This window comes from Plecotus auritus (assembly GCF_963455305.1).
Source record: "Plecotus auritus genome assembly, chromosome: 9".
In the NCBI taxonomy this organism is placed as follows: Eukaryota; Metazoa; Chordata; class Mammalia; order Chiroptera; family Vespertilionidae; genus Plecotus; species Plecotus auritus.
In genome coordinates, this window is record NC_137783.1 from 105,664,077 (window position 1) to 105,689,841 (window position 25,765).

Genomic DNA, 25,765 nt, shown 5'->3' on the forward strand with positions numbered 1-25,765 from the left:
CATATTTTTATTAATTTCAGGGAGGAAGGGAGAGGGAGAGAGACAGAGATAGAAATATCAATGATGAGAGAGAATCATTGATCGGCTGCCTCCTGCACGTCCCCTACTGGGGAACGAGTCCACAACCTGGGCATGTGCCCTTGACCAGAATCAAATCTGGGGCCCTTCAGTCCGCAGGCCCATACTCTATAAACTGAGCCAACCGGCTAGGGCCTAAGTGTGATTTTAAATATTAGCAACTGGGAAGGCATTGGGCGGCAGGACCTCCTAAATGCTGGTCCTGAAAGGGAGGTCTCAGGGAGCATGTCTGTGCGTGCTGGAAGGGCACGCTCTTCCATCACGCCCGGGCCGCGGGAGGAACAGGGCTGTGGTCTCAGGTGGCAGATAGGAAACTAAATGATTCTGAATTAGATCTTTGCTCTGGGTCATATCTGACCAACTCAATTTTCTCCTGTCATTTTGAAGCAACGGTTTTACCTTGGAGCTCTAGGCCCAGTGAATTCTGCCTCGAGGAAGAAAGCAGGGCCCCTGAGCGCAGCCGGTGTTGGTGGGCAGGACGTGGGCTTTGGAGCGCCAGGGACGCCAGTCTGACCCTCCTCCGCCAGCTCCTAGCAGGGTGGCTTTGAACCTTGGTTTCCTTGCCTATAAAATGGGGATGAGAGTCAGTGTGCGTGGTCACTGTGGAGTCCAATATTTCATGCATGGTGGACGCTGGTCCCATGTTCGCATTGGAAATGACTCTATTTGCCGTATGTCTTTTGGGTTCCACCATATAATGCAGAGGACTCTGTGCCAGTCTACCCAGTGGGTATCTCATGTGCCACCAATCTACAGGGTCCTAATTTCGCCACGCCAAAATCAGAAGGAAGGGTTTGTTTTCTTCACATGGGTGAACTTACACGGGGCAGGGCAAAAGTAGATTTACAGTTGTGAGTTCATGAAATACAGAATTTATTCTTGTATTATTATTTTTATTATTATATTATTTATTATTATTGTTAACCTACTTTTACCCGCTCCCATATTTAAGGAAAACCTCACAAAGGTATAAAGGTAGAATCACATCCCATTGTATTATTTAAAGATGTGCCCTTATGAAAAAAGTAAAATTACAGGAAATCAGAACTGGCAAATCAGGCATGCCTTATAAATAGTGTTAAGTGCCCTTCACATTCAAAACTCTTCAAATGTTCCTAGGAGGTGGGCCTATTTTTTTGGGGGCGGCTATTTTTAATTGATCTGCATTAATCATTATTTGAGTATAGTTTGCACATATTGTAATACAGTATTACCATAAAGAGGTACTTTATTATGGGAGGCATTAATTACTAATACTTCTTTAAATTAATGTTTGCCTTTGTTAATGTAAAAAAAAATCATTCAAACCTGTAAAGACTTTTTGTGAGTTTATTTGAGTCAAACTGTCGACAATTGCTGGGAAGCAGAATCTCAACGTATTGAGATAGTGCTCCGGATAATGGTGGTGTTTTACCTTGTTTTATACATTACAATCTATAGAGGAGATGTAAGCAGGTTACATGAACTCCATTGGTGATAGATTAGGGAAGTGGGAGAAAGCAAAGTGGGGAAACCTCTGGGATTGGATAAAAAGTAAAATTATAGACACATATTCTTTTACTCAGGTGGGTGCAGGATAGTTAACAGTCCACAATCAGCTCAATAACAGTGAGGGGATTTGTGGTCTCCCAGAGTGGTGCCTGTGTGTTGAGGGGTCCAGAAAAAAAAGAAAATTACTTTGACATTCCAACAACATGTTATCATAGATGCAAAAGACAATAGGTTCAGTTAAGGTATGGATTGACCTTTGTCAGGGAAAACCTGGCCTAGGACGTGTCTACCCACCATAAACTGCTTTTTACGGTTTTCATCTCAGACCATCCTTTGTGGTTACTTTAGGTCTCTGAGTTTGCAAGGACACCACGCAGGCCTTCCCTGAGTTAGTCAGGTCAGCATGCGGCCTCTTTTCGTCCACACCTTGTAGCTTTATGTATTAGGTGGAATTAAATAGGAATATAATAATAGTAAAGTAAAACTGTAGCTCTTTATTGAGTAGTTACTAGGCATCAGGCAGAAAAGGGGGATGTGAGTGTGCTGCAGGGAGGGAGGACAATCTCGCCAGACCCATCAGCTGGCCATTAAAGAGTTAAGTCACAATGGGGAATAAGAGATAAATGAGAATGTTTCAATGGCCCTGTCAGATGAAGTAAAAATTTAATCCCCCACCTCCTTCTGAGTGCGTTAAGAAATAGTTATAATCTTTAAGTATTTATGGATTTGATTTATATGACATACTCAACAAGCAGTAAATAAAATTTTAAAATCAAAATGAAAGATCTTTTGTAAAGCCTCAAAAGCACAGGGCCTGGAGGGGAGGAAGAGGGAAACCTTATGGAAGGCACCCGGGCCAGCCCCCTTGTTGTGGAAATTTCAAGTGCTGGGGTTCCCAGGGTATCTCTGACCTCCTCAGGCCCCCTTAGCCAATACAGGGCAAAACTCTCTGTCCTTGACTTCTGGTCTGTGCTCCTTCCTCAAACCCTGGGAAGAGCTCCCTGAGTCCCCCCCAACATACACTCCTCCAGTGTGGGGCTGAGGAGTCTGCTGCAGATTCTGACAAAATGGACTCCAAATCACTGTTTCTCTGTGTAACCTTAGAAGAGTTACTCCTCTTTTCAGTCCTCAGCTTTCTCATGTGTAATCAAGGCTAACAGTCGGGGGTGGCACACATCCCGGGGGTACTCTGAGGAACAGTGAGGGAATGCCTGTGGGACTCTTGGAAAACCAGGAGGAGAGCAAAAAAATTAGTTACTTTTAAGGCACAGTTAAAATAACAGAGCAGGGGAAACAGAGGCAAACCCTCTGGTTAAGAATAATCCCCAGACCTTGCAAGGTGTGCGGGGGACACCTCTGGTTTCTTTGTTTCAAAATAGCAAATTAGGTAAAGGAGGCCCTCGCAGTTGAGAGTCTTCACCTGAGGCATTAGGCCAGGGTCACAAAAATTCTCAACCCAGATAAAGGGAAAAAACATTGAGGGAGAAAAAACGGGCATTTCTTAGAACATTAGAAACGTGTGCTCTGTAAAACAGGGATAATAACATATTGTGCCCTTTGCAGCTTTAAAAGCCCTTTGTTAGTCTGAAAATAGAATAATGCATTATGTATAGGTTACTCATAAAATTATCATGTTGGGCATTCTGTGTCTAAAGGTACCCTCTATCCAGATAGTAGTTAACGCACTTATTAACTTAATTCATTTTTTTTTAAATGGTCACAAATGGCCCACCGGTGTGGCTCAGTGGCTGAGTGTAGACCTATGAACCAGGAGGAGACGGTTTGATTCCTGGTCAAGGCACATGTCCAGGTTGTGGGCTCAATGCCCAGTAGGGGGCATGCCGGAGATAGCCCATCTGTGATTCTCTCTTGTCCTTGATGTTTCTATCTCTCTCCCCCTCTTCCTTCCTCTCTGAAATCAATAAAAACATTTTTTTTAATGGAGCAGCTAGACTTGAAGAAAGCCCTGGGCTCTGTTTGTGCCCTGTTCAGGAGCAGCAGGAGAAAGAACCTAAGCCCGCCAGAGAGCATCAGCATTTGTATAAGGAAAAACAAACCAACCTGTTATTTCTGGATTTTGAATCCTCACAAATGTTAAGCAGATTCGGCGTGCGCTTATTTTCACAAATGGTGAAGTGGGGGTAAAGTGGAGGGAACATTTCTTTTCTGGAGACAGCTTTTGCCACGTGGACATGGTCCAATCAGCCTCACTCAAAAACCAGTATTTCTTCTGACACATAGTTGCAAATCATGCTTCCACCATCCCTCTGAAACCTCATCAGAAAATCCAGCCGTGTACAAATGCTTCCATATGCTGGAAGCTGGTTTTGCTATTTCTGCTGATGGAGGAATAAGAAAAAAATGCAGTGGCGTAGCCAGCCTGCATACCCGAGGAAACAGGTTGCTGTGGTCCATGTAGCTTGAGAAACAGCAGACCTCGGCGTCAAGCCCACAGACCTCGGCTCACTGATTACTAAGGCTTTGCCACAACATGGCCAATTAGCAGGAAATTAATTATAGTTTACATGGGTTATGGAAATAATGTAAAATGGTGAAATGATGGCTCAAGAATTCTGAATTGAGAAATATTTAAACTGGGAGTAGACATATGGCAGACGGAACTTAGCATCAGAAGTCTTAGGAGCTAGTCTAGGCTCTGCCACTAATCAACCGGGTGACCTCAGGTGGGCTGCTATACCTCTCTGGGTCAATTTCATCAATGAAATAGGTGGATAATAATAATTATCCCAAATATCTGTATCCCAAATCATTGTACAGCAAATGAAATTAAGTAAGCAAAAGTGTTTTGTCTACTGCCCAGCATTAAAGAGACACATGTGTTGCTATTGTTGGTACAAAACTGGTGAGGCCACAGGTTCAGAGCAAGGAGCACTGGCTTTGGAGCGAGACTGTGTGAGTGTAACTCTCGACTTTCCCCCACCACTTTGCATTAAACTCAGATTTCCTGGCTCTTGGCTTCAGTTCCATGTCTGCATTTGCTCTCCATGCACAGTGGCTGGGACATTGTAAACACACAATAAATATTTGTACAGTAAAAAAAAAAAAAAAGGAATGATTCTCATGTTTCATATTGTTTCGGGGTTCAGGGCAGGGCCAGGTAATATGCTGTTTCCAGCCAAAAATCTCTTTCCAATTCTAGGATCAGGCAAGTCACGACTTGGTCTGTTTTCCCTCTGAAGGAACATGTATCTATTTCTGCCATTTCTGTTCTACCCTCAGATTTGGGAATGTAATCAGAAAGAGAAAGAACACTGTTCCATGCCAGCCTCATCATTTGCCCAGAGACACACAGCTACTCGGTAGTAGAACCAGATGTGGAACTCAGGTCAGGCTAGCTCAAAGCTCTCCTCTTTTCGTCCTACTTGGACGTGTTTAACAACCTGAAGACCACCGTTATCCGGAGAGAAAGCCCACTTGCAGAATGGGCACTGGAAACTGCTTTCACTTATGAGGGGATTGCCCACTGCGGGCAGAAGTGAACAGCGCTGTTGGATTTCCAAACTACACTCACAGAAATTATAAAATAATGCATTTTTGCCCCGCATCAGTGGCTCAGTGGTTGAGCATCAACCTATGAACCAGAAGGTCACGAATTGATTCCCAATCAGGGGTGGTAGACTCAATACCCAATCATGCAGGAAGCAGCCCATCAATGATTTTCTATAATCATTGATGTTTCTCTCTCTCTCTCTCTCTCTCTCTCTCTCTCTCTCTCTCTCTCTCTCTCTTTCTCTCTCTCTCCCCCCCTTCCTCTCTGAAATCAATAAAACTATATATTTTTTAAAAATAATGCATTCTTACGAATGGTTGTAGGTAAAAAGCTGTCAGTGAACCAATCTTGGGAAATTATTTTAGGAGAAAGTCCAACAACCCTGACTTAACTATCCGGATCATTCTTCTACAATAATTTCCTAATAAAAAATGTGTGTTGGCGGTAACACATTACCAGGAAAGAATCACAGATTCATAGAGATGTTAGAAAAATAGAACTGATGAAAAGATTTTCCTTTCAACTCACCCAACCCCATGCCTTGCCCCTATGCTTTTAACTTCTATAAGAGTTAACCTGCCAGACAGATGCTGTTCTCAATTTGATATTTGAAAATACATCTTAAAAGGAAATCATCTAAATCACCAAACTCCCTAGAGACCTATCCTAAAGTCCTTGGCAAATGGGTCCCATCTTTTCCTGCTTCCCCACCCCCCAGCCTTAGATATCTTTACTGATCTGACTGCCAAAGTCAAAACATGTCTTTTCTTTGGACAGTCCCGCCAGCTTCCGTAAGAAAGCCTGGCTGTTTGGGGTATTCTACACTGGCCCTTTGGCATGGTTCTCTTCTACCATAGAGGAAAAGAAAGCCATTGCTTGTCACACATGAGTTTGCACTTCAAATGTGCTGTGTTATTTCATGTTATCTAATCAATGGCCATCATGGATGAAGTACAGCATTATGCTTATAACGCTGCACCCACAATCATGGCTCCAGATCACATGTACAGAACGCTACTAATACATACAGTGGTGGGAGTTTTGACAATACAGTGTTTATAAAGTCTTTTCAGAATACCATGGGCATGTCTTTTCAAAAAAGCAGTCTGGAATGAGAACTTTTAAGTACTAATGTAGGTATAAAATACACCTAAGCATTAACCCTTGTCCATAGAATATAGTGTTAGCTTAACCCTCGTCCCACTGTTCAACTTTGACTATTTGTTCATTTGTCTCAAAGTATAGTCAACAAGTCAGGCACCTGCCCTGCTGGAATCTTCAGAATTGCAGTCAAGACTAATATTGAATAAGCAACTACTGGTAATGCTGTGTTCTTAAAAAAAAAAAAAAGGGTCTGGGTATAACAGTCAGGTTTGAATATTCTCTTTTTGTGTGTCTTTACAAATATTCTCTGCCTACCTTCCCTGTAAAAAGAATCTCTCAGACAAATGTCATATCTTATGGGATTCCTGACCCCAAGGGCAGATCAGGGCTTCTCTGCAGTGTTTCCAGAATGTGGTCCGAGCCTTTTTATTAAAAGGTTTTTTAGGGCCTTCAAGCGCTCTGGCCCTGAAGTCAGGCCTTTTGGGTTTGAATCTGGCAGGACTGTCGACCACTTACTAGCTACGCGGCCTTAAAGAATTAAGAATTATGTAGCCCCAGGCCTCAGTTTCTCCTTCTGTGAAATGGACATTTATAATGGCATATAACCCTGGATCACTGAGAGGATTAAGTAAATGTAACATATACAATAAACTGAAAACAGTGTCTGGCATGTAGTAAGTTCTTAAGTGTTGTCTCTTGCTATAATAAAACTAATTAATACTTTATATTGGTACTGTGTATTCAACATATCTGTCTTCCTCACTAGATCATAAATTCTTAGACTTCAGAGCTCTTGCCTTACTCATCCCTCTGCTTCCAGACTTAGCACCCAGCAAGGACATAAGCAATGTTTGCTAAAGGAAGGGGAGAGTGGTAAGTCCTCAGAAATGTAATGCACAGGTCCCAGATCAAGAAAATTTAAGCCAAAGTCATTCTAGGAATTTGGCTTATGCCCCACCTCCTATATGATTGTGTTCCATTTCTTGGTGAAGAACCAGTAAAGGAAAGAAAGTGCATCTTTAAGTCAATCAATCCCTTGATGAACTCCTCAGTTCTTTTATTTAAATGCATGCACCCCATGGGTGCCTTGAACACCAGAGACAAAAACTGACATTCCTTAAATTCAGCCATCACAGTCTTTGAAGAAGACAATATCATGTCTCTCTTTTAATTATGCCAAGCCACATGCATGAGAGTCATGCAACAAAATGCAATATTATTTTGTCAAATGCCTTTCATCACAAGCTGCGTCCCTGACACTCCAGTTACAATAAATAATACAGCACAAGGTGTGGGGGGGGGGGCGGGGTAGGGAGAAGGGGAGTTAAAGGACCTGAAACACAGGAAGAAGGCTATGAGCACAGTGAACCTATAATAAGATTTAAAGGACCTCCTGCTCCCCGTCCAGCTGCGATCGCTCGGCATCGTTTCAGACAGAATAACTGGGATGGGATGTGGTTGAACAAATGGCTTAAACAATGGCTCTGATTTCACGGTGATGACACAGTCGTACTGTGTTTGTCGTGCGGCTTTGGAGCTCTTTATACACCATGCAGGGCTTTCTATGAGAAAGATGTGTCTCAACAGACGCATGCTGTCCCCCTCTGGGTTGTCAGAAGAAAGTCAAAGCAGCCGTAGGAATTTCTGTGGAGTCCACCCGTGTCTCAGCGTCAGAGACTGAGAGGCCTGGAACTGGTATATTGATAAGTACACTTATTGATACTCACTGTCTGCCAGGCATTATTGTAAGGGCCTCCCATGCTCTATTCCAGGGATTGGTAAACTACACCCATAGGGCCCTTCCACCCAGGGCTGCCTGATTTTGTACTGCTTGAGAGCTAAGAATGTTCACATTTTTAAAAGATTGTAAAAAAAAAAAAAAAAAAAAGGAAAAATCAATAAAACGAGTACAAGAAGAATATGCAACAGAGATTTATGCAGCCTAAAAAACGTAAACTATTACTCTCTGGTCTGCTGATCCCTGCTGTGTCTCATTAACACAGGGAATGCCATAACACGAGCATTTATTGTCCCCAGTCTATAATTGGGACACTGGGTCTTAGAAAGGATAATTACTAACTTGATATTGTTCAGCTAGTCAGTGTAACTATATCCCAGGATCACGAACTTAACTACTTCAAGGACTCAGGCACATAATATAGATGAGTAACAGGGACCTGGTGGGGGCTGCGACAAGGCAGAGAGCACATGTCCCTTTTAAAGGACAGCCATGGTGCAGTGCAGGCCAGTTGTGGCTCTCTGAGAATGCATGAGCCATGTTTCAATTTTCCAGTCTTTCAAGAAAAGCCAGGAATCCATGTTCTTATGTAAAATCTCCTAAATTTTAGAGGCTGGCAATGGATTCAAAGTTTTTTAAAGGCTGTGAGAGATCAAGCAAAACATGCCTGTGGGCTGAATGCAGCCCAAGAGCTCAAGTTTGAAACCTCTGCAGGTTATTATGAGTTCATTTGGCCCCACCCCTTCATGTTACAGTGAGAAAACTCAGAATTAAAAAGGAAGAGTGAATTGGCTAAGATCACAGAGCCAGTAAAGGGCAAAACCCAAGTCATTTGATTTTATATTTTGAGCTCTCTCTACTGAGCTCTACTCTGATGTCTAATTGGTAGGATACATGGTTGGGAATAGAAATAATTTCTTATAAACTTACCTATGACTGCTAAATGGTCTAAGTAGATGACAGAAGGTGAAACAGAACTGAAAGGTACAGCTTAAAGGTCATCTGGATGCTCTGCTCTCCCTTATTTTATATTTTGGCAACGGTCAGAGAGGGTTTCTGAAAAGCACAAGGTCACACAGCTAAGTAGGGACAGAGGTGGGTCTCCAACCTCAGACCGCCCGGACTTATTTCAGTGTTTTTCCTTGGCTCCATGATGTACTTGAATCTTTGAGAAACCTCTCCAATATCTCCTTTACTGTGCCTGTGTCATACACAGAGCATAGTTCTAAAGATTAGAGAACATCTAGCTGCAACAACTCATAGGTACGGACAACAGTATGGTGATTACCAGAGGGAAAGCAGGGGGAGGGGAGGCGAGGCAGAGGAGACAGGACTTGGGGTGGTGAACACATAATACAATATACAGATGATGTATTATAGAATTGAACACCTGAAACCTATATAACTTTATTAACCAATGTCACCCAATAAATTCAATTTTAAAAAAGGAAAAATGATAGTATAGTAACTATCATCTGGAGACAGATGTTATGCAGAGAGAGAACACGGACCAAGAAGACAGGAGCCCTGAGTTCTAACTTTGATTCCATCACATGGGATCCCTTTTAACCCTCACTTTTCTTTTCCTATGAGACAATACCATTATCCTGTCTAGTACTACATGGTGCTGCTGTGACAGTCATGGAGATAATACATGTAAAATGCTTTGTAAATTGTAAAGCACTCCACAGATGAAGTACAATATCATTATTCTACCCATGTTTAAGATTGGCAGACACTTTACTATATTATAATTTATACCATCTGGTTTATTTTTACTTTTTTTGCGAATTTTTTTCTTATAGCAAAAATAAAATGGACTTATTATGGAAATTTGTAAACACTAAAAAGCAAAAAGAGGAAAATAAAAATTACCATTAATTTCATTATCGAGAAATAATCACTGCTGCCCTGGCCGGTGTGGCTCAGTTGGTGGGAGTTGGTTGTCCAGTTCACTGAAAGGATATGGGTTTGACTCCAAGTCAGGGCACATACCTAGGTTGCAGGTTCAGTCCCCGGTTGGGGCACATACAAGAGGCAACCAATCGATGTTTCTCTCTCATATCAATGTTTTTCTCTTCCTTCCTCTCTCTAAAATCAATAAACATATCATTGGGTGAGGATTTTAAAAAAGAAAGTTTTTAAAAAAAATAAATAAACACTGCTAACTTACATATCTATATACCTATTTATATATGTATGATTTATATCTACATATGATATTTTCCAATAAAAATATATTAGGGTTATTTTCCTAAATTATTGAATATTTTTCTATAGCATTATTTATTATTTGTGAGGAAGAGGGAGAAAAAGATAGAAGACTGAAGAAGTTAGGTAAAAAATAAATTACAAGTATTGGTAGAGACTCATAGTAAATTTTTTTTTAATACTTATCTCCTAAACCTGCCTATTAAAAAAGGCTACAAATAATACTAACCCAGTAGCAATGAGCCACCTCTAGTAGCAAGATTGTGGTTTCTAAATACCATTTCCCACTAAAAAGAACCAGGAGTCCTCCGAAATCTGGATGATTTCAGGTCTGGCTTAGGATAGGTACAAGATGAGCCTGAAACATATTATTATTCCAGAAAAAAAAAAAAAAGGCTATCAAAGACTTGGCAATATGAACAAATTCCCACTGGCCAATGATGGGGCGATTTGAATATCAGTGTGAATACTAACTGAAATGAATGAAAATATATCAAATATAGTTAAATAGTTGAGCTCCAAAAGACAGAAAAAAAATATTGCTTACCTCTAAACAATGCTAGAGAACCAACTTATTCTTTGGAAACCTGATAAATAAAAGGAAAAGCAAACTAACTTTAATCCTGCATTTTCATTAAGCAAATAGTTTATGAGAGGAAGTTTCTCTTTATAGGATTATTCCAATTAAAAGAGAAGGAATGATAGAGGTAGAATATGACCAGGTTACAACCTCTAGTGAAATGATAAATCTAGTCGAAGAGTGTCAAGACTGCTAACATCACACACACAGGTAGTGGTGTCAACTCCATTAAGTGTCGACATAGATTCCTGGTTTGAAAGCTCCACACAGTGGAAAGCTTTTGGTAAATATGGCTAAATTGAGAGTATAGAGGGAATAACTATTTCCTAGGTATGTCATATTTCTCATACTTTTTCCTTTTGATAAGCAAAATGAAAAAATTCAATATTATTATGATGTTGCATTTCTTGGAGTTATGAGTGAGTTACATATTTAGCTTTGTACTTTTCAGTAAATTAGCTTACTTTTCTATTGAGGTGCCTTTTACTTATGCATTAAAAAAACTTCATTCTAGCCGAAACCAGTTTGGCTCAGTGGATAGAGCGTCAGCCTGTGGACTGAAGGGTCCCAGGTTTGATTCCGGTCAAGGGCATGTACATTGGTTGCAGGCACATCCCTGGTGGGAGGTGTGCAGGAGGCAGCTGATCGATGTTTCTCTCTCATCGATGTTTCTAGCTCTCTATCCCTCTCCCTTCCTCTCTGTAAAATATCAATAAAATATATTAAAAAAAAAAAAACTTCATTCTATTTTAAGGATTATAGGCCCAGTGCATGACATTCATACACTGGGGGAGCGGGGGGAGGGAGGTCCCTCAGCCTGGCCTGTGCCCTCTCGCAGTCCGGGACCCCTCGGGGATGTCCTTAGCATCGCCTAGGACCGTGGTCAACAAACTGCAGCTCGCAAGCCACATGCGGCTCTTTGGCCCCTTGAGTGTGGCTCTTCCACAAAATACCATGGCCTGGGCAAGTCTATTTTGAAAAAGTGGCGTTAGAAGAAGTTTAAGATTAAAAACTTTGGCTCTCAAAAGAAATTTCAATCGTTATACTGTTGATATTTGGCTCTGTTGACTAATGAGTTTGCCGACCATGGGCCTAGGAGGCAGGAGAGGCTCCTGCCATGCTGTGCTCCCCAGCCATGAGCCCACCCAGGGCTTCTGGCTGAGCAACGCTACCCCTGTGGGAGTGCACTGACCACCAGGGGGCAGCTCCTGCATTGAGCATCTGCCACCTGATGGTCAGTGAATGTCATAGCAACTGGTCATTCCGCCATTCAGTCGATTTGCATATTAGCCTTTTATTGCATAGGATAATAGTACTTTCCCTGTATGTTTTAAATATTTCCCCAACATTCTATTGTTCCTTTGATTTCATAAATATACAAAAATTTTGAAATTTTTATACAGTCAAATTTTTGAAATTTTCCTTTATGATTGTTTTCTTTTCTTGTCACGCTTAAGACAATCTTCTTTCTTTCCTGCAAAATCATGTAAATGTCACCTTTGTTTTCTTCTAGAATTTTCATATTTTTATGTTCAGTGTAAAAAGTTTAAAGGAATTCTATAAGTGACAAGGTTCTAACTCCTCCTGCCAAAACAATTATTTTCACTTACCACAGCACTGTTAAAATGTTCATCCTTTCCCAACCAATATGAAACTTCAACCTTCTATGGGTGGATTTAAAAAAAAGTATATATATATATATATATATATATATATATATATATATATGTTTTTATTGATATTTTTAGAGAGAGAGGAAGGGAGAGGGAGAAACATTACCTCCCATACGTACCTTGACCCGGCACTGAACCACAACCTGGGCATGTGCCCTGACTAGGATTTGAACCAGCAACCTTTTGGTGCACAGGACGGTGTTCAACCAACTGAGCCATACCAGCTAGGGCTGAGTGCCTTCTTTTTAAGAGTCAATGGACTTGATAGTGATAATATAATTTAATTCATGTATTTTACATTCCTGAGCAGCTACTATGTGCCTGATCTTACATTAGTTGCTTGAGATTTTTAAAAATGAATATATTATAATCACTGTGATTCCTGTGGCTAAATTTATGTAGTGCTTCCATATAATAAAATAGTTTGCAACCATAAAAAAATAAGGAGATACTATTTACAAAGTATACTGTTAAGTGAAAAAAGTAGTATGCAGAACAGAATAATATGTGCTTACTTGGGAATGAATATTAATGTTACTCATGTTGTCCCATAGACAGATAAGAACTAGAAATATTGTATTACACTCTGATTTTGAAATAGTAATAGAACTTATTTTATAGGGCTGTTATAAGGATTAAATATTTGAATATGATGCAGATGATGGTTCACTTCATGTTGCCCCAAAGGATCTTTGAAACTGTCCTCATTTTTAAAATTCTTTTTTCTTTTTGCTGGTCTCATTGGGTGTGTTCTGCTACTTTGTCTTCCAGATTGCTGATTTCATTCTCTGCTTCGTCCAACCTACTGTTTATTTCTTCAAGTGTATTTTTCATTTCAAATATTATATTCTTCATTTCTAACTGGTTCTTTTTTTATGGTTTCTATGTTATTTATTATGTTGTAGTTCTCAATACATAATATTGAGCATCCTTATTAGCCATTCATTTGAACTCCATATCTGGTAAATTGCTTGATTCCACTTCATTTAGCTGTTTTATGGAGATTTCTCCTATTCTTTCATTTAAGGCGTGTTTCTTTGTCTCCTCAATTTGGCTGCCGCTTTGTGTTTGTTTCTATGTATTAGGTAGATCTTTTATGAATCACAGTCTTGGTAGGGTGGCCTTACTAGTAGGTATCCTGTGGGCCCCGTGGTGCAGTCTCCTTGATCACCTGAGCTGGGTGTTCCAGGAATTCCCTTGTGTGGGTTATTATTCTCTTGTAATTGCATTTTCATTCCTATTGGCCCATTTGTGTATGGGGTCGAACCTAAGGCTCACTGACTGTGAGAATCAACCCCAACTACAGTGTACAAGCTGCTTTGCACATGCTGACCACACAGAGTGGAATTTGCCTCAGCAGGATCTGGTGCCTGCTGAGATCTAACCCCAAACTCTCCTCAGGTGACTCTTGTCTGCTTCATCCTCTTTGCTGGAGCTCAAGATGGGTCACTGCAAATGAGATTTTTGTGTGTTGGCCCTTTAAGAGGTCACCTTTTTCATCTCATGACACATAATTACTAAAATTCTGGAGCACACCAAAAAATATATTTTTTCCAATCTGACAAAAAAAATAGTTACAATTTTATTTCATTCATACCAGATGGCTATTATGTTGGCTGTTGTTATTTAAAAAAAATTTTATTGATTGATTTCAGTGACAGAGGAGGAGAAAGAAAAAACACATTTATTTGCTACTTCACTTATTTACGCATTTATTGGTTGAATCGTGTATGTGCCCTGCCCGAGGATTGAACCTGCAACCTTGGTGTATCAGGACAACACTCTAGCCAACTAAGCTACCCTGCCAAGGCCAGCTGTTGTCACTTTTTAATTTGATAATCTAAGGAAAAGAGGTCAGTGCCCCACTAAATAGTCAGGTATTGCATGTTTTAAACATTCTTGCGGCACACCAGTGTGGCTGCCTCAGCAGAGTGGTTGAAAATTGCTCCTCTAGCAGACTCCTGTCTCTCCCTGATGGAGATAATCCCTGCTGATTTTCAGGGCCAGATGTTATGTGGGCACCTGTTTCTGGCTCTGGTGCTCTGGGCTGGGGAGCCTGGCTTGTATCTTTGCAGCTGAGATATCCCTCCAGAATCTCATCACCCACCCTAGGAGCAGGGCCAGCCCTTTCCACGTCTCCACCCTTCCTACCAATCTCAATGTGGCTTCTTCTGTTAAGCCTTGGTTATAAGACTTCTCTTCAGCTAGTCTTCAGTTGGTTATTCAGAATGAATGTTGTATAATTTAGTTGTAATTCCAGTTTGGTCCTATGTGAAGGTGAGGTTAGCTTCCATTTAATCTGTCTCTATCTTGGATCCTCTCAATTTTGATTTTTTCGAGCCAGAACTACACAAGCCTCAGTTTACTCACCTCCGTCCCAAATTATCCTGAGGATTTGATGAGATGACATGCCATGAAAGCTGCAGAGCCACACAGAAGTCTTTCCAAGAATGTTTTCTGTTCTTTCTTTAGTTCTAGCCCCTCTGGGTGCCTGTTCCTCCCACACAAATTAGAAATAACAGGATCCTAGACAAGGCAGATAGAAGTCTTGAATGAATCAACAGATGTGTGTGTGTGTGTGTGTGTGTGTGTGTGTGTGTGTGTGTGTGTGTTGGGGGGCGGGGGCTTTGAAAAGGTGAAAAGGTGAACGGGCTATGCTTGTGTAAGGTGTTATTATTATTAGATTGAGGAACCTATCCACATATGAAACATTTCTGTCAGATGAAAACTCACAGATGCTGAGGGAACCTTACCAGAGAGCTACTTACAGCAACCTTTCCAAGAAATGAGAACATCCCCTGGCTCGGAAATCCCCATCTCCTACACATGCACACAATTGTGAACTTTTTAAAAAGTTAGGTGACTTCTTTTATTTTTTTTTATATTTTTATTGATTTCAGAGAGAGAGAGAGGGAGAGAGAGAGAGAGAGTGAAATATCAATGAGGAGAGAGAGTTACTGATCAGCTGCCTCCTGCACGCTCCCTACTGGAGGTATGTGCCCTTGATGGGAATCAAATCCGGGACCCTTCAGTCCGCAGGCCAACACTCTATCCACTGAGCCAAACTGGCTAGGCCACAACTGTGAACTTTTGATAGAACTTATCAGTGGGTGTCCAAATCCTATGGAACCAGCTTGTGTATTTGATGTAGTATTAGACAACAGGCAGAATGCATTTTCCCTTGCCCCAACATATGTCCTTGCCTGAAATACCAGCTTTCTGAAACAATTTTATAGTAACTGCTGGACTCAAGTGTTTTTGCAAATAAATACATTTCCTAATTAAAATTTGCCCTTTAAAGGCTCACATTTTCTTGGCCCCACTATAGGTTTTCTTTTTCTTGTAACATATTACAGAATCAATAAGGGCAATGCAAACATCTTTAATATATACAGTTTCAACAGCTCAATGTCTGCCTGTGTAAGAACACCTTCTCCCCTTCTTCAGCCCAGCTGATAATTTCCCCTGATTTTGTAAATGCCTTTTTATTTCACTCCCAAAGATAAAGCTTAAAAGGCAGTTAGTCTTCAAGTGGTGGGAGGTGGGTAGGAAGAGTGGATTGAAAATGGATAAAGTGGAAGAGGGGGTATCACAGACATTTTTTAAATGACAGCTTTTTATTTTTGTTATGAAAGTAATGAATGTTCATTGTGGGAAATAGTCTGAAGAAAACATGAAGTATATATATATATACTTGGCTATATTTTATATATATATATATAAAATATATATATTTTATATATATATAAAAGTATATATATATACTTGGCTATATTTTTATATATATATAAAATCCTGTCATCTAGAGGATAATTGTTGACATTTGACACTTTTTTTTTCAGAGTTTTCTCCATAAGGATTTTAATCTAGTTAACAAATTTGAAGTTTGCTTTCTAACACTTTTATATGATAACACAGATGTTTTTCCATGGACTGAAAAACTCTGCAAAAGAAAAAAAATAATAAAGAAAAACTTTAGAATGGCTGCATAATGTTCCAGCAAGCCTATGCTAATTTCCTTATCCCACTTGACCCTTTAGGCTGTTTCAATTTTTTTCCCCATTATTACAAATAATGTGCTGCTGCCAGACCCAATCTACTGTGTATTTTTCTGGATAATTAATATATGGGGCTGGCTGGTTGGAGGGTCTTAGGCTGAATTTTACAGCAGTGTTTCTTATGGCACAGAACAGCCATACAGGACATTCTCAAGCTAGCTATAGAGTTAGGTTACAATAAAATAACACCTGGCCTTACTTTTCCCTCTAAAACCTCCACTCCCTCCTGAATTCTATTAACATTGAAGCAAATAGTGCCGCCCTCCACCCAAATACCCAAGCTTAAGAACTAGGAGTTGCCTTAAACTTCCCTTGCCTACCCCCGTCCAACTAATCACCAAAATCTGTTCATTTTATATCCTGGGTCTCTTTTAAGTCTTTCCTCCCCTCTCCATCCTCATTACAATTGCCTTAGTTTACTCTAGTGACCTAACTGATCATCCTTGTTCTTCCAAAGCCAGGGTCTTTAATCCATTCCTCCACACTGTTGCCAGATTGTTCTTCTCAAATACACTTATGATCACATGCCTCCTTTACTTAAAAGCCTTTCATATCTCTCTGCTCCCACCCGCACCCAGTACCTGAGCTTTCAGAATATCTGAGATCTTTAGCTTCCTTTAGGCCCCTTCAAGATCTAAGTCTACCTACTGCTCTAGAAGTCACCCAGGCACTTCTTTCACATGCCATAATGAGTGCCTCATGCTTTGTCCATGTCCTTATGCTGTTACATCTGCTTAAAAAGCAACTCCCCTCCCTTCATAGTCTAGCTAACCTCCTTGCCTTCAAAACTCAGCTTGAATTCCACCTCCTAAAGGAAGTCTTCCCCTCAAGGATTTGACTGGGCATCCTTCTGAGTTCATACTGCCAATTCCTTAGGTAGAAATCCACCACACTGTGCCTCTCCTTAGAAGTGGGCATTGGACTCTGTTCATCTTTTTTTAACCTCCAAAACACTTCAGTTGTATATTTCCTAAAAACAAGAATAGTCTCCTATATAACTGCAATAACTATCAAAATCAGAAAATTAACATTGATACATACTGTTATCTAAGCTATAGACTTATTTTAATTTTACCAGCTATACCATTAATGAGCCAGTATAGGACCACATGTGGCATTTATTGTCTTGACCATTAAGCCATTCATTTAATCTGGAATTGTTCCAGAGTCTTTGTTTTTCATGACTTTGGGTTTTTTGATGATTCCATGGCAGTCACTCCATTGAATGGTTTTCAATATGTGTTTGTCTGATGTTTCTTCATCAGACAAACACATATCAGACATTAGATTCGAGCTATTTTTTTTGGCAGAAATACCACAGAAGTAGTGTTATGTCCTTCTCAGTGCTTCATATCAGAAGGCACATGATGTCTATTTGTCATATTCCCAGGGATGCTGACTTAATAGTTACTTCATGAAGGTAGAGTTGGCTATATATTTTAACAGTATAGTTACCATTTTTTCCCTATGGAATTCCAAAGATACTTTGAGTATGCAAAAATATCTTGTTTCCCATTTACTTTCACCTACTACGTTAAGCGTTTAGGCCTCCGTATCCTCACTGGTCAAATGAGGTGCATAGAATGAACAGTGCATTCCAGAATTTTCACTCTCAAGGATCGCTTTATTATCTCCCCTTCCATGAACCTCATATTTTAAACAATTTTGTCCACCAATCACATGGCCTTTCTCAAGGAGTATGGGACTCACTTTCCTATTACACATTCATCAGACATGTCTGCTGCATTGTATGCTCAGAAAGGCAGGGCATGCTGGCCTCATCTGTGAATGCCCAGAGCCAGTCACAGCACCAACCACAGAGCAGGTGGTCAATAAATATTTGTTGAAGGACTGAAACTGCCTGCCAATCACAGCTATGCCCAGCATTTGATGTCTGCAGTGAGGACACACAATTAATAAACGGTATCCAAAGACTTGACATTTTACTGGGTCTCAGAGGATTTGTCACTGGTCAGTGTTCAGTTATGAATATTTTAAAAATAGATTTGAGAGAGTGCAGGAAACCTTCTACCTACCCCAACCCCATCCCTGCCTTTCTAGCAGCCTCAGGTAGATGTTGAAGGGGTATTCTAGCACCTCAAGTTTATAATTTCTATGTCGCCTCTATAATCAACAGATGACAACTGGCTAGTCTCCTGACCACACAATAGAGTTTTAAAAATACATATCCCAGATCTTGCTTCACATGTACCGGTATATGGCATTAGCATTGTCACATTTTCTCCCTCATTTCCTTAAACACTTTCAATCATGGAGATGTAACGTAGCAGAAGATCATGAAGGGAGTTTTACAAAGGGGTGGCAGGGAAGGAAGTGAACATTAGTTGAGCATCTCCTATATGCCCAGTGCTTTCTTTCCTTTGTGTTCTCTTTTAATCCTTACTATAACTGGTGAGGTAGTTACAGATGAGAAAACTGAGGCTGGGTGAGGAGTAATGGCTTGCCCTAAGTCTTACAAAGGGCATGCAGCTGGGTGTGGGGGGAGGCGAGGAGGGAAGGCAGGGAATTTCTCCAGTCTCTTTCCCAAGCCCTTGCAAGTAGCCACTGCTTGAAGCTACCACCCCTATCACATAAAAACGTCCTTCTCTTGGAAATGTGCTGGCGATCACGCTCCAGATATGCGAAGGACAAACATCTCTTGGACAACGCTCACTGCAGTTATTTTTTAAACGATTGCTATCAGGACTCAGTAGCTGTTACTGTGGTTTGGGGGAAGTTGTCCGAGGAAAGAGAGCCTTTCTTTTGGCATCTTGCATGCCTGAGGAAGGAGCTCAAGTTCTCAGCTTTTAATTACCTCTGGCTGTGCTGCAGCAGCAACGTGAGAGAGACCATCCCTGTTGGGGGTGTGAAATAGCATCGAGGGGAAGGCGGGGAGGGAGCCCTCTGGGACCCCAGAGAGACCCCAGGGGAGAGGTAAAGGAGGGAGGAGAGGAGACCAGACAGCGCTGCAGAGAAACAGGGGAGAAAGCCAAAGCGGGAGGAAAGAGAACAAAAGGCAAGAGGAGAGGAAGCAGAGGAAAGTCCGGACAAGGAAGGAGAAAGTTTTAGAAAGGGGTCCAGAAAGAGCAAGGACGGTAAGAGGAGACCGAGTAAAATGAACTGAGAGAGTTCTGAGAATTGGAGAAGGAAAGAAAAGGAGAGAAGATGAAGAAAAAAAGCGGAGAGGAAGGAGGGAAGGGGGCAGAGGAAGACATTGGGGAGAACAGAGACTCAAGTGAGCTGAGAGGCTGGTGCGTGGCCCGGGAAGACGCGCATCACCTGCGTGGCGCCCCCCCGCGCCGTGGTGCGGCCCTGCTCCCAGCGCCTCGCCCAGCCGCGTAGGATTGGCTCCTGCCTCCCATTCATGTAACCTGTGTGTGCGTGTGTGAGTGTGTGTGTGTGTGTGTGTGTGTGTGTGTGTGTGTGTGTGTGTGTCTCGTTCGCCCTCTCTGTGTGTAAGAGAGCGAGGGTGGGGGACGGAGGAAGGCAGGCAGGCGAACAGGCAGGGAGGGGAAGAAGAGGAGGGAAGCTATTAAACACACACACACACACACACACACACACACACACACACACACACACACACACACACGCTCGCGCACACACACCCGCCCAACCCCCCAGAAGCCTCGGGATTGCAGCTGTTTCATGTGGGGCAGCAGTGCTGGCAGGGACGCCGGCCGGGAGCGGCCGGGAACGGGAGCCCGGCGTGCGCGCGCGGCTGGAGGCTCGCTGGGGCTCCGCGCCCCGCGGGAGCTATTGTTGGTCTCGTTGGAGCTGAGCGCAGAGCCGGGACCTGATCCTTCCTGGGCGCCCACTTCGGGCTCTTGGAGCCCAGGACCCGCGCCGCCGAGAGCGAGAGGAGCCGCCGGCGCTGTGCCTCGCCTCCCTCCTCCCTGCTTCCCTGGCGGTGGCAGTCTGCAGCCACGGTAAGGCGGCGTGATCCGCTCTACGGAAAAGCGCCTTGGGGACCACGGCGGCGCCTCGCCGGCACTCTAGCTTCTCTGCGCCCACTAGCTGTGACAGGGTCGGGGCAGCTCGCACGGATGCCATGGGCTTCGGGGGACTCTTGCCTGCTCCCCTGGCCCGCACCGGGGGAGGAAGGGAGGGCGGCTGGGGCGCGGGTTGCTGGCGAGGCTATCCAGTCTCGAGCCCCAAGCCACCGACGCTGCAGCCTGGAGCCCGCTGCGGACTGGAGCCTGGGAGCGAGGGTGAGGGAAAAGCTGGGTGGTGGGCGCGGACTCGGGACGGCGGTTGGAAGGGAGACGGCGCGCCCCGGGTTCGTCTGCCTCGCCGGAGCCCCTTTCCGCCCGGGTCCCAGCGACCGCAGCCCCTCTGCAGAACCGCCCGCCCCATGGCCCCAGCGGGCGCTGGAGGAGCCCGCGAGGCGGCGCCGGGCTCTGGCGGCTGCAGCCTGCCCTGCGGGGTGAGCGCCGACAGCAATGAGGGGGGGGGGGGGGGGGGCGCGCGTGCCGCGGTTGGAGCGGAGAATCAGGAGACAAGACCCCCAGCCCCTTGCCCTCTGCAGCGGGCGTGGTGCTCGCCTCTCCCCGCCCGCCGCCTTGCAGCAGTGTTTATGTTCCCCTCGGATCGAGTTGAGGCTGCAGCCGTGGGGTGGACACTCGGAGCACTCCGTGTGCGAGTGTGTGTGACTGCTAGTACCCAGGGCTCTGGGAAATGTACTCTGGTTTGAAATGTGATCTCTGAGCTCCTTAGTCATTTTCTTCAAGATTTAAAAATGCAGTCTTTATATTGGAGGTGGTATCGCGGCGTGTGTGTGTGTGTGTGTGTGTGTGTGGACATGCAACCAGGGGAATACACAGTAGGGGCCGGGGAGGTTCAACTGGTGAGTCCTCCTTGGCCTTGGCGGGGCGGTAGGGTGGGCTTCGCTGGCGGCTGCCCGCCGGTTCTCTGCTCTGCCCCTGCCTAAGCTAGGTTGGAAAGTACTGGAAATTTAACTGCGTGGTCTCCAACTTTGGAAATTGGCTCCCCTTTCAGGCGATTTGTGCACCCTGGTCCATGTGGACGAGGGTATTATTACTTACTTGATTACTGGCCCCTCTTCAGAACCACGCCAATCACCCCTCTGGTCCCTAACAACGCCCCCTCCCACCCCCAGCCCTAGAGAGAAGGTTCGTAGATATGCAGTTATCGGTGAGCCCTCAATGCAGCGAAAGGGGCGAAGAGAAGCAGCCTGGGTTTTGCCGGATCCTGCTCGCACTCTCGGTGTTTGAGGAGCCCATGAGATCGCCCTGCTGCTTTGTGGAAGGCCGCGGCGGGGCACGCTAGGGATCCGAGCGCCGCCGGGTCAGGGGTGCCCATGTGCTTAGCTGTGCGGCGGCGCGCGCAGGGAGCTCTGCCGACCTGCATCGTGGGCAGTTACATAAACTGCCTCAGTGATTACCCAGCAGCGCGATGCCAGCACCGGGTTCGCGAAAGACAAGCTTGAAAGTTTGCCTGCTTAGGGAATGTAAGTACCGGGCAGGAGGGCGCCTCGCACCAGGCGGCGTCCACTTCTGCCGAGGGGGATGGGGGGTTGAATGCTGATGCCACTGTCCCCAAAGAACCGGTTATCCAGACAGGTAGGGTATCTGGGATTGATCAGAGAGAAAAAGCCGGTCAAAACTCAGGGTCCATGGAGTCTTCCGAGACCGAGGGGGTGCTGGGAGGCCTTCCGGGGAATGCTGTTTTAGGAAACTGACTTTGTGTCCTGTAAACATCAAAGCCCCTCTTCTCGGCTTCTCCGAGCGCACCTCCCCATCTTTCACACCTAGCACCCTTTAGGTGTTTGAAACCTGCCCCGCGATGCCTGGTCCCCCTTGGAGATGCCAAGCATCCCAGCCACCCGGGCCTACTCTGGCGGGGGGAGTTAAGAGGGAACGTGCTGTCCTCTGCCTGGGTCAGTCACCATCGTGTAGCTGAGCCTGTTTTACTGAGCCCGCCCGGCGCTAACGGGGATGGGATGGGGATGTGTGCGGAGTATGGCTTCCTTCTCGCTTCTCTGCTCCGCGGAAAGCAGTTTGCTTCTGTTGCGTGATTCTCCCTATCTCGCTGCTTCCCTTCGCCGCCGCAGCCTGGAGTACGCAGATGGTCGTTGACAGAGAAACCACAGCACTAGAGTGTTTTTAAATCTTGTTTTTTGCCTGTAGAGGGATAAGCCACCCTAGACCTGACGGAGCGGTGCGGAACACTGAATGAAGTCTGGGGCACAGAGGCCCTGAACTCTCTCCCGCAGCCGGGGGGTGGTGTCGCGCCCGGTGGGGAGTGTTTTGCTTTCGCCACATTCCAGCGTCCTGCAACTCCGCACCCCCCTCCCTGAAATCCCGGGTCTGTCTCAGCGTGTTCGCGCAGTAAAATAAATCCTCCCTCTCCCAGACCTGTGGCCGTTCGGACTTCCTGCCGCTGCCATGATCTTTAACAATGCGATTGCAAAGCTCGTGCTCGGCTGGAAGCAGCTCAGGTGCCGGTCGGCCGCGCCTTGACCTTGCTGAAGGCGCCTTTAACCCGCCGCCAGAAGGGCTCCGGCTCCGCCTCGGGAGTCCGGGAAGCGGGAGGGCGCTCGGGAAGCGCTGGGTTTGCTCCTGGGCCGGGCAGGAATGGGGTATCGGCTGGACTGCCGCGGGGAGGAGACCGGGCTCCGCGGCAACCTGTTTCCCCGCGCGCAGAGGCGGTGCATTCCCGCTTCCCCTCCTCCGCACCCTGCGAGCGCTGCCCTCCTCCCCGCCGGCCTCCGGCTGCTTCCCGAAATCGAAATCTCGAGTTAGCTTCGTCAGCTGAGGCTCTCTCGCCCTCTCAGCCGCCTTCTTCAGGGCGCCTCCGGCTTGGGGCTCCTAGGTGGGCAGAGCCACAGTCTGGGGGAGCCGGGCCGCCGGGTGGGCGGGGCCTGGGCGGGAAACCCGAGCCGAAACCGCCTGGTCGTGGCCAAGTTCCTGCCCTGAGCGCCCTGCGGTGCCCGTCCAGGCTTCACCTCCCTCCCTTCTCCCGGCCTGGCCACGGTTCTCCAGGGTCCCAGCGCGCTGCGGGCGTCCTACCGCTCAGCTTTGCCTGGGAGCTCTCCTTGCCAAAGTTAAGAGGAATGTTTTCACAGGTGGTGGCGGTGGCAGGGTGTGTGTTTGTGTGTGTGCGTGTGCGTGTGCGTGTGCGTGTGCGTGTGCGTGTGAGTGTGTGTGTGTGTGTGTGTGTGTGTGTGTGTGTGTGTGTGTCCTGGGGATCGAGGTGTGCGGAGCGGCCAGACTTCGCTCAAAGAGGTTTTCCCCTCTTTGTAGGCGTTATAAGGGGATGATGAGAAAGAATCAGTTTTCTCTGGTGAGGGTGATGACGAGAAGTCCTTTCACGTAGTGGAACTGGACTCTCGGAGCTGATTTCCTGGGGAGAACGAGTGTCTCCCCTCGGTGGTGCCTTGCCTGCAATAGTCCCCGGGAATGTTTGGGGAATGGAACGTCCCCTTGTTCTTCAGGCAACACGAAGGAAATGGTTGTTCTTATAGTTTTAGGGAGCTAATTCTGAGAAGGTTTTATTCCCAGCACGTGTCTTTAAGTGAGTGGGGGCAGGGTACTGGTTCACCCGTGAATTAGCCATCTTCCCCAGAGCTGGGTGGGGACTCTGTCAGGAATGAAGAGATTCTGTTTTCCAAAGAGATATCTCTGATTCATCTGCCAGCATCCTATTCTCATCAAGGCCTCTCTTTGGGGGATGGAGGTAGAATGGGGCGGGGAGCCAATAGACCACCTGTGGACTGTGGGGGAAGAAGGGCCAGCCTTGCTCAGTGCTCAGCCTGAAGAAGAACCATCAGAGAACATATCCACAGCAAATGGGATGATTTGGGATATGAGGGAGCAAGCTCCCCATGGAACAGGTGTTGTAGTGGAACATTGGATGTTGTAGCAGCGGGCGAGTGGAACTCTGAGGGCTCTCCTCCAGCATATCTGATTCAATGAGGTATAATCACCTGACCTCTGCAGTTTTGTTGAAGTAAGTTGATGGGATATGACTTTAACCCCTTAACTTACTGGGTGGGCGTTATGGTTGTGTGGCCATCCACGGGCAAGCTATCTTTGGAACGTCAGTTCTCTCGTCTGTAACATGGAAAGATACTGTCTAGTTTACAACACTGGAAGAATTAACGTGCATAAACCTCTGACACATTGTAGGCTATTTACAGATGATCATTCCCATCCAGCTCCTCCATCCCTTTCCAACATTGTGAATTTGTTGGGTGAGGGTTGAGCAGGAGAATCAACACCCCCACCCCCAAACCAGCAACTTTGCAACCATAGTCTATTTAAAACCAGCTCAAATGCTTGAAACAAAAATATCTTCTCTTTTCTTAGAAAAGCCATTTCCAGTTTTGTTAGAATTTCTCCCTTGTTGAGTCCTTTTTTTTTCTGACAAAATTACATTCTTTGTGCAGATTGGCATGTTACATAACCTGGTATTTCCAGATCAAAAGTTACAAACATGGGAAAGAAGGTGGTTAGTAATTTAAGATAAAGATTGTTGGGTATCACAAGCAAGGGACTCAAGATGACCACCGATGCTCTGTAATGATCACAGAGATAGAAGGAAAATGAGATTGAGAACGCACATCCTCGCCTGGGTCCTGGGTCTCACCGACAAGTCCTCATCTGGGTCCTGTCCCGTTCTAATGAACAGCTACTGTACCTGAACTCAAGCCTTCTGTTGTTCTGGGCCCAGTACATTCTCCCACATCCATGAATCTAAACAGTGAAACAAAAGAACAACAGGATTTAAATCACCTCCTGGAAGATTTGATTCCCAGAACCTAGAAGGGTAAATCAATTCCAGATCTAATGTTTACCCGCCTTCTTACCTGGCTTATCAGCCTGGTTTATGGTAATTGATAGCTGAATCCATCTTTGCTATGGGGCCACTTTGAAAGTAACGTATGCCCCAATTCTGAGGGAGCCAAGCACACATGGACCTCTGAAGTTTCAGTTTTCCATAAGGAAAGCTTCTAAAGAAAAGGTATAGATGTAGGTGGTTAGTTCTCTGGGGGTTATAGATTTATTGCTTTGTCACAGTTTCTTTCCAACCTTTGTCTTTATTATATCTAATTACTAAGTTATGTAATTAGATATCATGGTAATGATCTCTAATTGCTAAAGTAATATATGTTCACTGTAGCAAACTAAGACAATACCATATAGAGAAAAGCAAAAATAAAATAAGTTTGACCACATTTTGGGTTGAGCCTTATGACTCTATAAGTGTACAAAAAATGAGATCATGGTTATGATATTTTGGATTCTTATTATCATTTAAAGATAAGTCTCATCCTGTTATAATTTTACCCCCATGGTA

General features: G+C 44.6%; 1 protein-coding gene across 9 annotated transcripts in view; it reads left to right on the plus strand.

The window, feature by feature from the left end:
- TENM4 (teneurin transmembrane protein 4) overlaps positions 1-25,765 on the plus strand; it is a 2,454,724-nt gene that overhangs the window by 1,697,474 nt on the left and 731,485 nt on the right. For 8 of the 9 annotated variants that reach the window (XM_080687408.1, XM_080687411.1, XM_080687403.1 and 5 more), the window contains exon 1: positions 20,024-20,373. The exons of the other annotated variant lie outside the window; for it this stretch is intronic. The gene's annotated coding sequence lies outside the window, so the exon portion shown is untranslated. Of the gene's footprint in view, positions 1-20,023; positions 20,374-25,765 lie in introns of those variants that run through there. 9 annotated transcript variants of the gene reach the window in all.